The sequence below is a fragment of the Ovis canadensis genome, chromosome X (assembly GCF_042477335.2).
Source record: "Ovis canadensis isolate MfBH-ARS-UI-01 breed Bighorn chromosome X, ARS-UI_OviCan_v2, whole genome shotgun sequence".
Classification (NCBI taxonomy): domain Eukaryota; kingdom Metazoa; phylum Chordata; class Mammalia; order Artiodactyla; family Bovidae; genus Ovis; species Ovis canadensis.
Genome location: NC_091727.1, coordinates 87,553,673 through 87,568,969, shown reverse-complemented (window position 1 = coordinate 87,568,969; position 15,297 = coordinate 87,553,673). Strand labels below are relative to the sequence as shown.

Sequence of the window (15,297 nt, the reverse complement as noted above, 5' to 3'; positions counted from 1 at the left end):
TGAAAAGTGGAATGAAATGCTTGGTCAGGAGACTTCAGTAGAAAGGTGATCGCTCTTCCCTTCCATTCCCACCTGAAGCCAGTGCATCAGAGCATCTCCAGATGGAATTATGCTTCAACTGTCTCATGCAGATGAATATCTATCCTCTTTCTTAAAGGTTCCAGAAAAAGAAGCTTCAAAATTCCCTATGACAATTCATTCCAGAGTTTCTCAAATCCGTCTGAAAAAGAAATTTCACCTAATGTTTAACCTGAAACACCTGTTCTGTGACTTAAGCCACTGCATTTCTGCTTCAATTTGCAGTGAAAATAGGATCTGGTGGCTGCCATTGGTCCTGAATCAGTTCAGCTCAGTCATGTCCGACTCTTTGCAAACCCATGGACTGCAGCATGCCAGGCCTCCCTGTCTACCACCAATTCCCGGAGTTTACTCAAACTCATGTCCATTGAGTCAGTGATGCCATCCAACCATCTCATCCTCTGTCATCCCCTTTTCCTCCCGCCTTCAATCTTTCCCAGCATCAGGGTCTTTTCCAATGAGTCAGTTCTTTGCATCAGGTGGCCAAAGTATTGGAGTTTCAGCTTCAGCATCAGTCCTTCCAATGAATATTCAGAAACGATTTCCTTTAGGATGGACTGCTTGGATCTCCTTGCAGTCCAGGGGACTCTCAAGAGGCTTTTCAAACACCACAGTTCAAAAGCATGAATTCTTCAGTGCTCAACTTTCTTTATGACCTGACTCTCACATCCATACATGACTACTGGAAAAACCATAGCTTTGACTAGATGGACCTTTGTTGGCAAAGTAGTGCCTCTGCTTTTTAATATGCTGTCTAGGTTGTTCATAACTTTTCTTCCAAGGAGCACGCGTCTTTTCATTTCATGGCTGCAGTCACCATCTGCAGTGATTTTGGGAAACCCCCAAAAGTCTCTCACTGTTTCTATTGTTTCACCATTTATTTGCCGTGAAGTGATGGGACTGGATGCCATGATCTTAGCTTTTTGAATGTTGAGTTTTAAGCCAGCTTTTTCACTCTCCTCTTTCACTTTCATCAGGAGGCTCCTAAGGTGCTCTTTGCTTTCTGCCATGAGGGTGATATCATCTGCATATCTGAGTTTATTGATATTTCTCCTGGCAATGTTGCTATGCCAACAGGAAGCTGCTTAAAAAGAGTCCCCCGAACCCCAGAGGGACACGATTGCAGGCTGGAGACAAGGTGTCATGGAGCACTTTTTTCTGCCCTTGTCAACCAACGGTAAGTCCCCAAAGCAGATGAGAGGTCCCAGCATAATTTTCCTGGTTCTCTTCCCCATAACATCTTTGTGCACCAAATTTATCCCAGCCTTTCAACTCATGGAACCCTCCCTGCTGTCCCAGCGACTGTGCACTGTTACTACACCCAGAATACAGATGTGAAAACTGAGGCTGGAAAAGAGTCATCACTGGCTCAAGATCTTAACCCTGGGCTCTGCGCCATGATGCCACAATGCCAAGGACAAACCCAGTCAAGGACACTGATCTGGGCTGCTCAGCCCTGCACTGTGAGGCTGATGGCCATATACCCTCATGGTTAACCAGAGTACCTGGAGGGTGACCAGGGCATAGAAGCTGGGGTGGGCATTCAAGAGACAGCTTCCAGATCATGGGCTGACAGAAAACCACAATTTTGCTCAGGGAAAACATGGCTTTTGCAATTTGGGGTCTAGGTTAATCTTAAGAATATGATTAGCTACCAAGCATGTTGCCAGTGAGGGCCAGGTGTCACTCCCTGAAGGCAGCTTTCCATCCTGTCCAAAGTTAATGCACAGGCTTCTCCGAGACAGAAGAGGCTGCCCAGCAGGGCAAGCAGCACCAGCAGCAGCACAATGCCCTTTCTGCCATCTCCTCTACCTGCTTTTCCTATCAGTGCTTGAGAAGTGTGCTATGAAAGCAAGTCAACGAGGTGAGCTTATTGCTGCTGAGCTTCCGGTGTTATTGACTGTATCTCAAAACTAGAGACTCCTGAATCACATTAACTCCCCAGAATTGTGTTGCTGGACCCAGGTTTTGTGAGGCTGTAATGGGAGACCGCACAGGGCTCCGGATATCCTGAAACAAGATGGTGTATAGGTTTCTGGAATTACAAACTAGTGAATACACGTGCTTGCCAAGGGTCCTTCCTTTTTTTAGCTCTGCTAAGCCACTTCAGTCGTGTCCTACTCTGTGTGACCCCAGAGACGGCAGCCCACCAGGCTCCCCCGTCCCTGGGATTCTCCAGGCAAGAACACTGGAGTGGGTTGCCATTTCCTTCTCTAATGCATGAAAGTGAAAAGTGAAAGTGAAGTCACTCAGTTGTGTCCAACCCTCAGCAACCCCATGGACTGCAGCCTTCAAGGCTCCTCCATCCATGGGACTCTCCAGGCAAGAGTACTGGAGTGGGGTGCCATTGCCTACTCCCTTTTTAGCTCTAGGTTCCTCCCATTTCTGCCACAGAAGAACATGGTTGGTACCAAAATACTCCACATCCTGAGGCAGTTTGGCAGATGATGGTGTGTGTAGTCATCCAGGTTGACCTGGGGCTGGTACTTAGTCCTGCCTGTCCCAGGAAGGGCATCCTTGTAGGCCAAAGGCTGGAAGAAGGTAATGCATCCAATATCCCTGGGCCTCTGTCAGTCCTCTGAAAGTGTTGGTTCTTATTGGGGCTGGGGTCACATGTGCTTAATGTTTTGTCCAAAAGCCTTGGGGACCACAAGAGTTTAGAGATTTAGAAATCATTAACAGGGACACAGAGATCATCAATATGCAGGCAGGGTCTGGCAAACACACCGACATGGCTGCAGTGAACCATGAGACTGTTACTACCAAGTGGGATACACAGAGAAAATTCGGGATACTATAAATAGCTTCTTGGTATCATCCACTTTTGCTGTGACTACCAAAAGGGTTTAGATCAAGTTGCTGAATGCACTTGGCTGCTGAAATGTTCTGGGTGATGAAATGGTGAACAGAAGTTCATGGACCTGAGACAGCAGGCAGATGTTAACTCTTGCAGTTCAGGAAAGATGCTTCCAGCTTTATGGATTCCTGGTCATGGTACAGCCCCCAGTTCACAAAGCCTGTCAGTTTGACTCAGCTCACACTGCCTTCTGTCCCCAGGAGCCACTATATACATCTTTGCTCAAAATCCACCAGTGACCTTCAAGTCCCAACCCAGGCCACATCCTATAGGACCTTTGGGACTGGGGGCCGATGGTGTCCATGTTCTCCTCCTTTCCGAGTTGGAGGCTCTTCACTGTCTGCTTGTCTCCCAGTTGCAGGTTTCAAGGCACAAGCCTGCATTCCCACTCATTCTGCAGAAAGTTCTCTTGGGAAAAGAGATGCCTCTTCAACCACTATTTGTAGTAGGTGCTTTGTGTTTTATAGATTGCTTTCATGTGCTTTCATCTTGTGACCTCCTCACTCCTATCAGATGCACCGACAAATAGGATTATTCCTAATGGGGACATTTCACACTGTGCTCATCCTTCAGATAAAGAAAGGGAGACTCACAGAGGGAGTGATTTGCTGAGACACACACTCCGGCAGTGGTGGTGCTGGGCATCACTCCAGGTTTGAGATGGCAGAACGGAGTGTCTGCTTCCTCCCACACTGCCTCTGTGGAGGACCAGAGCCTGCCCCGCCTACCTGGGTAGTGCTGCACATACCAGCAAGCAGCCTTGCCTCTGCAAGCAATGGATGAAACTTCACAGCACATCAGTCTCTAGAAATCCTTTGCCAAAAATCCCTTGGGGGAGCTGAACTGATGGTGTCAGCTTGGCGACGCTACACAGACTTGCCTGTTCCAGCCACAAACCTGGGCTCAGTTCCCTCCATGGGTCTGACCTATCGGGGGGCCCTCCCCCCATTTCCCAGCCAAGGAGACCCTCTTCACTACAAGGCCCGATCCAGATGGCCCTCCCATCTAGAAACCCCTCCATGGTCCTTTGATGTTCATCAGCAGTTGGTTCCCCACTCTTCATGCTCCCCAACGTCTGCCTCGTTTCAGGCTCTGCACTGCACAGGTCTGCCTGGAAGATGCACCCCAGCCTCCCCACTCCCCAGCCCTGAGTGATGCAGGAGTGAGTGGACACCTCAGGCCCTGCACGGTGGAGGAGCCTCTTGCAGGACTGGTGTCCTTGGACTTGAATGCGCTTTGCCTCATGAGGTCTGGCTCACAGACCTGCCCTCTCCCATCAGGCTGTGCTTACACCAGAGCTGGCAGATGGCTGGGTGGCCAGTGCACTGGAAAGAGTTTTCCTGCCCAACCCAGCAGCTGTCTGCTGCAAAAGATGCTAAGAGCCCTTCCTCCCAGGCTGCAAGCAGGGCAGAGCATGGCACCACCCAGGCCAAGCACTTGGCATCCTGTGTGTACACACAGCCACCACTCAGGCTCCAATTCCTGGTTTTAGTTCTCCCGCTCGGTCAGTAGTGATCACGAGGCTCAGGCACTGTGAGGGCCCGACCACCAGGGCCCACCGTGGACACCTCCAATGCCTGTCTGTGCTCTGCACCTCCCGATGGGCTGGCAGGAACTGTCAGGTCAATATCACAGGTGAAGGAATGCCCTTCCCACCCCTGCCTGCTCCTTGTCCCCTTGGTGGTGAGTCCCCAGCCAGCCTCTGGCACCAACTCCCCCCTACCCCACCCCTGGGAATAGCCTCACGAAGGACCCATCCCAAGAAGGTTGGCCCGAGTGAGAGGTAGCGAGATGGGGCCTTGGTATGGGGTTGACATCCCTGTCCCACTGTTTATGAGGACCCATCCTGGGGGTAGTCCATGTGCATTCAGCCCTGGGCTCAAAGCCACAGCCTAGCTGCTAGAATTTTGCTGGGCTGGCATGGGAAAAGGAATTCCCTGGTAAGTGAGAAGATCCAAGCCTGTGGATCATGGGAGGAATAGAGGGAAGTGACATTTTTGCTTTGCTGTCCACAGGGAATGAACAGCTCAGGGTGAAGAACAATGAGAACCAAGGGATGACCCAGGGTCTCCCCGGTAGCTGACAAAACCTCAGGCAGTGGACAAACATTGGCCCAGGATTCAACAGGAATGGCTGAACCTCAAAGATATTGAGCAATCCGCCAAGGCGGGCCTGACCCGCTGGCATCAGAGGTCCTCTTGGGAAAAGCTGCATCCCTGACATGAAGGCCAGGGAGACCGGGAGGCAGGCCCCTGAAGGCCAGAACTACCCAGACATCTCTGAACTTCTGAGCTTGTGGCAGCAGCCCACCCACCCCACCCCACAATGAGCTGGAGAACCCCCACCCCCACCCCCACCCCCAAGGGAGCAAATGGGACTGGGGCCCTCCCTCACAGGTGCTCTCCATCCCAGGAGGCAGGGGAGCTCCCCGCCCCGAGTTGTGGCAGGACCCACAGCACTACCAGCAGGAGAACCAAGGAACCATGGGAAGAGGTGGTCACATACTGCCCGGCCACCAAGCAGAGCGAAGTCACCACACAACACAGGCCAGGCTCGCCAGGCCTCATGATGGAAGAGACGGACGACACTCCCGCACTCCCTGTCCCCACTGCCCAGGGATTGCAGCAGAGGTCACAGGGTTGTATTGAGTGGCCAGGAGCCAGGGGCCATGACAAGGGTTGCCACTGCCCAGGAGGCTAGATCCACAGAGTAGGGAAGGTGATCAGTACAACATGGCCTCCTTGAGGCTCAATGGATGGGCAACAGATCAAGGTACAGTCCAAAACAACACTGAGGCCAAGACCGGTCAAGATCCCTCATTCAGGTTTGGCCCCTGAGCCAATTCTCAGATCTGGAACTGAGGACCAGGGATGGGGTGGGCCCCAGGGGAAGGACCACAGCAAACAGACATAGGAACAACCTCAGCCCCTCTCAAACGGACCTTGGGCTCTGCGTTGGTGACCCCATGCAGGGAGGTGGGACCACCAGAGGGGTGGAAGTTGCCGGACCCAGGGTCAACTTGACACTGATGTGACAGACCCAGGTAATTCTGACTCTGCAGCCACTTCAAGACGACCCCCTGGGCTGGGGTTTCTGGGCACAGGGGCTCAAGGGGCAAGGAACACAGGGCCAGTCCCGAGGATTCATCAGTCTGTCTTGAGCTGGGAGAGCCTGGAATGCAGGATCCCCCAGAGCCAAGTGCAGTGCTTAGTGAGACATCTGTTGAAGAGTCCTTCAGAACCTAGGGGCACATGTTATGTGAGGGAAAAATGGTAAGGCCAAACAGAAACCCTGCATGAACTCCAGTGAGTAAGAGAGAAACACACAGAAAAAGAGGGGGGATACACGCCCCACTCATGAACTGGAGAACCTTCTCAGCTCTGGTGGTGCCTTATCGGCATCCTCTGCTCCTGAGTTCTCACATCCTCTGGGTGCTTCGCCAAGTCACCATGGTGGGCACGCAAGTACTCAAAGGGTAGCTCGATGGGACTCCCACCCAGAGCATGAGTCCACTCACTAAAGTCCTCTCACCATGAGTATGGGATGGCAATGCCCACTCGAGACCACCCTCCCTGCTCCTCGATCTCTCAAACAAAGCACCTGGACCCATTCAGTGGCCCTCAACCTGGTGTCCAGAAGCCCCCTCCAGTGCTGGGGGCCTGGTGCCTGGGTTGTGGCCAACTTGCTCAGACAGAAGACACTGAAGAGCCCATAGACCCCAGAGCTTGGGTGTGATGGAGACGTGCAAAGCAGCATCTCCAGCTCCCAGGTCAGATGTGATATAAATGCCTGCGATGTGAATGCGAGCGGGTCAGTGCCAGAGTCTCAGAGAAGGTCCTGAGGTCCCCCTGGGCAGTGTCCTATCCCCTGGGTAGGCAGCACCCTGAGGAGTGGCAACAAAGTGGCCACTCATGTCTTCTCAAGATATTGCAGTGAAACTGAGGTGAAATAGAAACATGTCCAGTTCTCAGGCTGGCCCCTCGATCTGGGATGTATGGAGAGGGATGCAGCCAACAGGAGCTGCCCTGGGGACAGAGGGGAAGGTTGGCCAACCTCCTGGAACTACACTGCCATGCCTGGGCTTGTCCAGTGTGTGGAAGTCCAAGGCCCAGAACTAAAGCTAGGCAGGGACTGAGGGACTGACACGGACGTGAAGGAGCCCTCTCTCATGGGCAGAGTGCTGGATGCCAGGGCAGAGTCTCCTCTGGTACTATTCGGCCCAGGTTCCAAGCCTGGAGGTGGATGGTGGCCCCCAGCAGGAGGGCTTGAGGGACACGCACTGACCTCTGGGGCACTTACAGTTCCAAAAGTCCAGGTGAATACTGAGTCTGCCACCAGCCTTCAAATAGAAGAGGACGAATCTGAAACACAAACAACCAGGGCCGAATGAGCACCCAGACCCAAAAGAAGTGCCCAAAGCTCAGCACAGAAAGGACACACAGCTCAGTGGAGAGATGAGCAACAGGCATTTCAGAGAGGAAACCACATCAGCCAAGGAGGACATGAGGGAAACCGAGAATCTGGGTCAAGCTCGTCCCAGGTCAGTGCTGCCCGCAAATGCACAGCAGGAGCAACGTGGAACCCTCACCAAGCCTCAGAGACCCAGGTGGGGTGGGAGGCAGCACTCTCCATGGCTCGGTCCTCACATCTGGGCACGTGAGGAGAGCTGGGGCCAACAGCAAGGAAGGGACAGGTGTGGAGAAATGCCACAGAGCAGGGCCTCACAGCTTCCCCATCAGCAGCCACACATCATGGGTCTCCAGTTCACTGGGCAAGGTGTCGTTCAAAACCAGGATTTGGAGGAACAGCAGCAGCCCACAATCTGTTCAAAGGACCCTCCCTCATGATCTGAAACCACTACCAGGAGGTTCTGGGGTTGCTGGAGACAGCTGATAACCACTCTTGGGGAGAGGAGCAGGGTGCCACCATGAGGGAGTTGGGTGTGGTGATCGCTCGGGTTCCTGCAATGCTGAGGCCTCAAATCCAGGAGGCAGCCTCTGCTCCTCAACTTGTGCCTGGGAGGCTTCTGCAAGGAGAGAGCAGGCTGCATGCTGAAAGAGAAAGCACTGCTTCGCCACTCAACATTCCCACGGCAGCAGCTGTGTGGGTGCCTGGAATGGGAACAGGGAGACACCGACCTTGCCTTCCTGGAACTCGGTGACCCTCGGGGCGGGGGGTGCAGACTCGTGCACAGCAGCCACAGCCCGGGAGGAAGAGAGGGGCAAAGACGGGCAGCAGGAAGATGCAGAGTGCCCCAGAACTCCCAGATGACAGCACCTGGCACCCGAGTGAACGGAGAAAGGGATGTTACTGTCATACCTGGAAGGAGGACAATTGTTGTCAGGACAAGAGGAGCCAGTGGTCCAGGGACAAAAGTGCATGAAAAAGTGGGGGGTCCTGGATGTGCTCTGTGCAGAGTGCAGGGCCAGCACAGCTACCCAGAGTGTGGGGTGATGAGGAAGGAGACCTGAGACCACCGGAAGCCTCCCCCCAGGGCACCACAGACAGGTTGGGGCTTAAACAGGAGAGGGCTCGGCTGCACTTTAAATCCGGGGTTGACAAGGACCGAGTGCGTGTGGTGTGGCACAGAACCTATGGTGTACAACCGGAGGAGAAGAAACAAGAGGGGTCCAGGCATGCGTGGAGCCTAGGCTGACAGCACTGGCCCCAGGCCATGAGGCCTGAGCTCAGCTACTAGCAGTGGGGACAGGGAAAGGAACATTTACTCTGATCAGGCACTTGGGAGGCAAGGAGACAGTAGGGAGGGCGGTGGTCAGGAGCAGAGTCAGGTGGCTTCCCTGGGTGGGCTGAGCCCCCAGATGAGAGCAAAAGTTCAGGAAATAGTTTTGAAGGCGAAGCTGTCTTTCTCTGAGACATCTCAGGTCCCAGGGGAAGCAGGAGACACAGTGAGGATTTTCCTTCTCATCTGCAAAAAAGACAAAGAAAAAAACAAAACAAAACAAAACGGATAGACTGTTGCTCAGCACTGGGCCAGCAGCCCCAGGGTGGCTTGGAGGGGAGCTGGCCTGGGCTTTCAGCCCAGAGATGGGGAACTCTGCCCAGAGGCCCCACCTCTCACGGCTTCCCTGGCCCCTGAGGAACAGTCTGAAGCTCAAATGTGATCGCTGTCACTTTGACTCTCACCAAGTCTCGGGGAGTGGACGCCCATGGCAAGGGCTCAAAAGGGCACAATCTGGCCTCCTCCAAGGAGCTGGACAGGCCCAGCCTCCATGGGTTCCCTGGGCCCACAGCTCCATCCCTATCAGCTCTGCCCTGCTCCACCCCAGCCCAGCTCCCCAGGGGCACCACCCTGCCCTGCCCCAGCCCCACCTCCTTCTCCAGAATCTCCTCCTCACCCAGGTCTTTCCTACACTTCAGCCCCAGACTCCTTGCCCTGCTCCTCCCACCTCCGCCCCTCTCTTTTGCCGGCTGCTCACTTCCTGATCCTCCTTCAGGTCTCGCTCCAGGCCGCCGGTCTCAAGGCTCCTTCCAGCCTAATCTTCCAGGCTCCTCAAGAGTGTGGAGGCTCCTATTTTGTCTCCTAATGGACAAGGCCAGCAAGGGAATGCGCCTTTGTTCCTACGTGCATGCCTACATGAGTATGGGAAGCCATACACACCGGAAATCAGGGGCTTCAGTGCTTGTGGGCAGGACGGGACCAAGGCCAGCTTGCGCTTTCACCTGTCAGAGGTCTCAGGTGTCAGTGGCGGATCACTGTCCTGCCTGGTTGCCACAGCCCGGCCATCCCAAAGTGCCCATGACTCGCTCGCTCTGCCTGCAGGCAGGCGGGACCTGCTTCATATGCAGAAGGTACCTCCAGGCAGGCCCTCCAGGCTCTGCGACCGGGAGCACCTGCCAGGCAGCCAAACTGCACCTTCTGGTCCCCTCCACGGCCACAGTCCCTGCCCGCCATCCTTCTAAGTATGTGTCCCGGCACGGCCCTGGGCCACATATGAAGGCATCCTTGACTTCCTTCCAGCCTCCTGCTTGTCCCTAGACTGTGACCTCACGCAAGCGCCACCTGACCCCGGCGAGCCAACCCCAACAGGCCCTGACTCTGCAGGGCTCAGCTGCTTGTCTGTGGTTCCCCTCCTGGTGGGGCCCAACCACGAGTCCATGGAGGATGGCCCACTGACTTGGCGGACCCCCAGATCCTTCCAGAGTGGTAGTGTGAGGGGAGAAGTCATTTTCTCTTGTTCCTTGTGGGGTCTCCTGGGTTGTAAATCACCATCACTCCTGGGGGATGGGTTTCTGTGCTGCGGGCTGAGGCATCATGGGGTCCCTGTCCCAGCCGCATGAGGACAGGCCAGCTGCTGTGATGAGCAGAACCAACCCTGAGGGAACCTGCACATGTGTTTCACATTGGTTGGGCCCTCCTGGTCCCCGTGGTCTGAGGCTGCTGCCCAGAAGAAAAATGTGGTGGCTTATTGTCCAACATTGCTGTCTTGTCACAGGTGATTTTCTCCCTGTTGCTCTGGTCCTTGCACAGGTGAAGACGCCCAGACAAGCAGGCAGAAGAGTGTTTTCTCCCCTGGCCACCAAAGAGGCACCCTCTGCTTCCAGAGGTAGGAGCGCTTGCAGCCCTTTCTTACTCAGGGATCCCACCCACACAGCTGAGATTTGGTGGCGCCCAGGAGGGAGGGGTTGGGTTGGCTGAGACACTGACTGGTGGAAACTGGGCAAGCCGGGGATCCAGTCACATACCCCAGTAGAGGACATAGCAATGGCCATGCCCCAGGGGCCAGCCAGGCTCCCTGGTACCTAGCTCAGACCCAGTGAAGAGGGTGACCCTTTGTCACCCAGCAGGTGGACAGAGATTCAGTGGGATGATGATGCTCTGGGCCCGCCAGTGTGTGAGGACGTGGCACCCTTGTCTGTGGTTTGGGGCATGAACACAAGGGACGCCTTTACAGAAGGCAGTTTGCTGGCATGTGTCAGCACCTCGGGTGTGTGCCCTGTGCCCCGGGCCTCCTCCTGCACGGCCCTTCAGTCAGTGAGTGTGTGGTCACATCGAGTGGCTCTATTGCCAGAATGAGTTTTCCCTTCTCTTCCATCAGGAGGGAAGTGTCAGTAACTTGTGGGACCCCCAACAGTGGGAGGTGAAAACAGACAACGTGTAAGGTTGAAAACAGACACATGAAGTTGTGCAGACGTGGAGGAGTGTGCCCGAGCTGCTGGGAGTGGAGAAGTCATCCCCCCTCTCCCCGACTGCAGAGACATGTCCGGATAGGGCTGACCTTCTGTCTTCAATTGCCCGCAGTCGTGTCAGGGTCAGAGGCCAGGTGGCTCAAACCACAAACCGTGTTGGTTTAGGAGGCCGGCAGCCAAGGTTGAGGTGTTGACAGAGAGTCTGTCCCATCTCTCCTCCCTCACTTCTGGGACATAGCTGGCCATGATGGGCATGTCTGGGCTTGGAGAGTTCTGCCTTCCTCTTCACCCCAGTTCTCCTGTATGCCTGTCTTTAAATGTGTCCTTTGTATGGGGACAGCCATCCTGTGAGAGGTGGTCCATCCTAATGAGCTCACTAGACCTCTATTAAGACCTTTCCTTTGTCTATAAGATCACACTGATGTGCTTGGGATTGAGACCCCAGCACTTGGATTTGAGGGGATACGATGTGACTCCTCATACCGTACAAAGGCGCTGAGGAACACACTGGAATGTTCCTAGGATGGAAGGAGGGTCCTCATGGCTGCTGGGGGTGGAGGGAATCCAGGGGCGAGGAGAGCAGACTGCCAGGGTAGGAGCCACAGCACGTGGGGCCTCATGGGCCTGCGAGAACTGTGACTCTGCTGTGCTTGGGGAAGGAAAGGCCCAGGAGACCCTGGGCTGGTTGCCTCAGGGACCTTGTCCCCACCCTCACAGCCATGTGGAAACAGAGGCTCTGCGAGGCGTTGAGAGCCTGCTGAGGTTCCGGGCCATGGCTCTGCTCCTCCGCCTCTCCCCCACTCCAGTAAACAGGGACCCCCCTCTAAGTACAAGGATAGAAGTGAAGATGGATTGCCTGTGGTCAGGTCCCATGTAGTCATGGGCTATCTCTCTATGCCTTGGCACCTCCTCAGCCGTGGAAAGATGTGACAGTAACCTAGCAGGTTCTTTGAGGTTTGAATTCTGTGATCCCTGCATGGTTCCATCCCAGGCCCTGGCAAGCACAGGGAGCGCACCCGTCACAGAAGTCCCTGCTCTCCTTTGTTCTTTCTGTAGGCTCTGGGCAGGGCCCAGGGCATCTGCTGACAGTGGAGGCAGTGGTGTGGGAAGGGCTGCAAGGAAGGTGCCTCCCAAAGGCTTGGGGAAGACACCTGGCAGGGCCGTCCAGGGTGGCCCCGGGGCCAAGGCCAGGTTGGTTAGCACAGATCTGCCCTCAGCAGGCCTAGAGTAACATGGGGGATCTTCAGAGCATGGGCAGTTATGGGGCCGGGACCTGAGGGGTGGGGTGGGGGTCGGGGGGAAGCCAAGCCCAGGACTGTGCCTGTCTGTGCAGAGAAAGGACCAGAGGCAGGCTATTGGGCTGCAAAGCCAGGGGGACCCACGTTCCCTCCTCAGTGCTCCCAGAGTTTCAGGGCCCTCTGTCTTGGAACTCACCAAGTGCCTCTCTCCACCTGTCCTACCCTCCTTCCTGACTTCCCCACAGACTGCATGTGATGGCCGGGTCCTCTGGGTCACCATGCCCCTGTCAGCAGACAGCGTGGAGATAGATGGAAAGATCCAGCCCTCTGTGACCCCCTCTTCTGTGTTACCAGGCTTGCAGGATGCTTGGGCACTTGGGCCTCTGTCCAGACCAGGGCGTGATGTTAGACATGGTGCCTAGATCCTAAATACAACTATGAGGGCAGAGCAACAAGGGCTGGTGTTCAGCTTGTGGAAATCTTGTACTTGTCTTTGGGTTTGGTGTCATGTGTTTGCAAGGCCCTTGGCAGGTGGAGTGACCCTGATTTCCAGTGGGCCTCTTGGGGGTGCCCCAAGATTGGGAGCTGGAGACACTCAGCTGCTGATCAGAAACTTGTGGCATCGTCGGTGGACCCAGGAGGAGCCCCTTCTGCTTCAGGGTGCATGACTCACGGAAGCTGACACTCCCATCATCAGGAGCCAGACTGGGTCTTCTGCTGTGTGACAGGTAAGGCCCAGGGACCCATCCGTCCTAGGCTGGCCTCGGCGCATGGCTTGGGAGCCACACTCTTGGCTGAACGTGTGAAATGCTGCCGCTTCAGATGAAAAGGGACCATGGGGACCAGACTGAGGCCTGCTTGGGGCGTGGGCTTCCAGCCTTATTGGGCTCACCCAGTGCCGTGTGTGAATAGCATAGACAGACAGAACACAGACTCACGCTTCTCATTCGATTCTTCGTTTACTCCCATGTTGTTTTTGCAGTCATGATAGCCCATGACTCCAAAACAACAAAGTTTTGTTGTACTTTATTAGAGCTAGAAATCGATTTTTGCTTACAAGAGAATGCTTTTGTGTGTCCCTAGGGACCTGGCAGCTCAGGGATTGGGATTATCCTTGAACTGCTCACAGAGGGCACACGTGTAATCTGAGCACTCCTCCTCCTTCTCATCCGCCTCAGGGGCCTCACTTGGGCCCACAACTAAAATGGCCACCTTCATGATGGAATCATAGGTGTTGTACAAATTCATCACCGACACATAATCTGGGTACCTTGGGGGGCTCTTGGGCAGTTGCCCTGCACTGTCTCTTCCAGCAGTAGCCGGGGATACAGACATGGAATTTCTGGACATACCCTCTCCACTGGGGCCACCCAGCTCCCTGGGGAGATGGTTTTCCTTGGCCTGCCTGGCTACACTGCCTATAAACCAAAGGCCACAAAACAGAAATGAGCAACGGCCAGGGATTCTGTGAACATTTGGGGCTCCCTTCTGGACCTTCTTGTCAGCCTCTTGGGTGGACTCATTGTGACGAAATCGAGGAGAGTATCTGGTCACTACCACTTGCTTCTTTCTTTTTGGGGCCACTGTCAAGCTGGTGGCGGGCTGAGCAGCTGTTCTGGGGTCACCTTTCCTCTAGATGTCCTGCAGGAGCAGAGGCTTGTCTCTCTGAAACTTGGAGTTGCGATAGATCTGAAAGGAAATGAATCACTTTAGCCACCGTGGGGGACAATGGCCATTGCTCGCCACCCTCCTCCCCACCACCGTCATGGCCTTGGTTAAGTATGGAGATAAGGTCTCTTCATTCCTGGCAGGTTATGAGGCCCTAGCAAGTGCACTCCCTAGAGCTCCCCCAGTGCTGGCTGTACTTGATGTGTTACTGGTGCTCCCTGACATCAAGTGGCCCCTCAGGGTCTGGAGTCACCCCTGTGGATCCTGTCTAGGGGATGGCAGAACAAGACAGGCCCTGCTTTCTCTTCTTTCCTTAACCACCCTCTCATGAGAAAAATGCTCTCCTGGGAAATGAAACCTGTCCAGCACTCAGCTCATCGAGTCTAGTCTCCCCAGGGCTCTCTACATTACCATCATCCTCTTCTTCCCTGCAGAGCAACCTGAAGGGCAGATTTTACTGAACATACAGGTTCAGTTTGTGAATGAAAGTCTTGATGCTGTCTGTCGAAGATCCTGTCTGTGCCCCTACGCTGGAAGACCTCCATCTGGAAGAGATCTGCCTCGATGACCACCATGTCTCCCTCATCGTTCCAGTGCACAGAGGTGAAGGCCGCATTCTCCACAATCATCCAGAGCTTCCTTGGGAAGGACAGCCTGAGGAAGGCATTGTTCTCTTCCTCATTGGCTGTTTCTGGGTTCAGGCCCTGTCGGGGTGGGTTGTTGGGAGCCCAGATCTGGACTTTCAGGTTGGTCCCATAGCTTCTCCAAAGCCTCCCCTGAATCCACGTTTGGATCTGGGGAGACCTGCTGTGGCCTCTCCATCAGTTGATGGGGCCAGCAGGGCTGTGCATGTCTCGTGGGAACTCTGACTAACCATGAAGCCAGTCTAGCTCAGGAGTATTCACCACCCAAGCAGTGAACGCTCATGGCAGAAGGGCCTCAGACCATGGTCAGGGTGCCCAATAAATACTGTCTGGAGATTCTAGAATCTCGGCTGTGGGCCATGCAGCCAATTAAGTGGTCGGCATCCTTAATTCCTTTGTGATATCACAGAGGTGATGTGGAGAGGCAGTCCTGGCCCAGTGCTGGGGAGCGGGGGATGGGAAAGGAGATGTGATCCCCAGCTTGTCTCTTCACTGAAAGTACAGACAAGTATGTTTCAGGTTTCCTGAGAAGGCTTCCATCTGCTGCCAGGCTCCTTGTTTCAGGAGGCCAGGCCCTGGATGGGTTGACAAATGTGCTCCTGGCTTCACCCCCCTCCCTAGTAATGGGCAGACCTGTGGCTGGCTGTTCAGAGCCAGGCCCTGG

General features: G+C 54.7%; 1 pseudogene; it reads right to left on the bottom strand.

Moving 5' to 3' along the window:
- Window positions 1-13,381: 13,381 nt before the first annotated feature.
- On the bottom strand, window positions 13,382-14,866 carry LOC138929989 (heat shock transcription factor, X-linked member 3-like; annotated as a pseudogene).
- Between the last annotated feature and the right edge of the window lie 431 nt (window positions 14,867-15,297).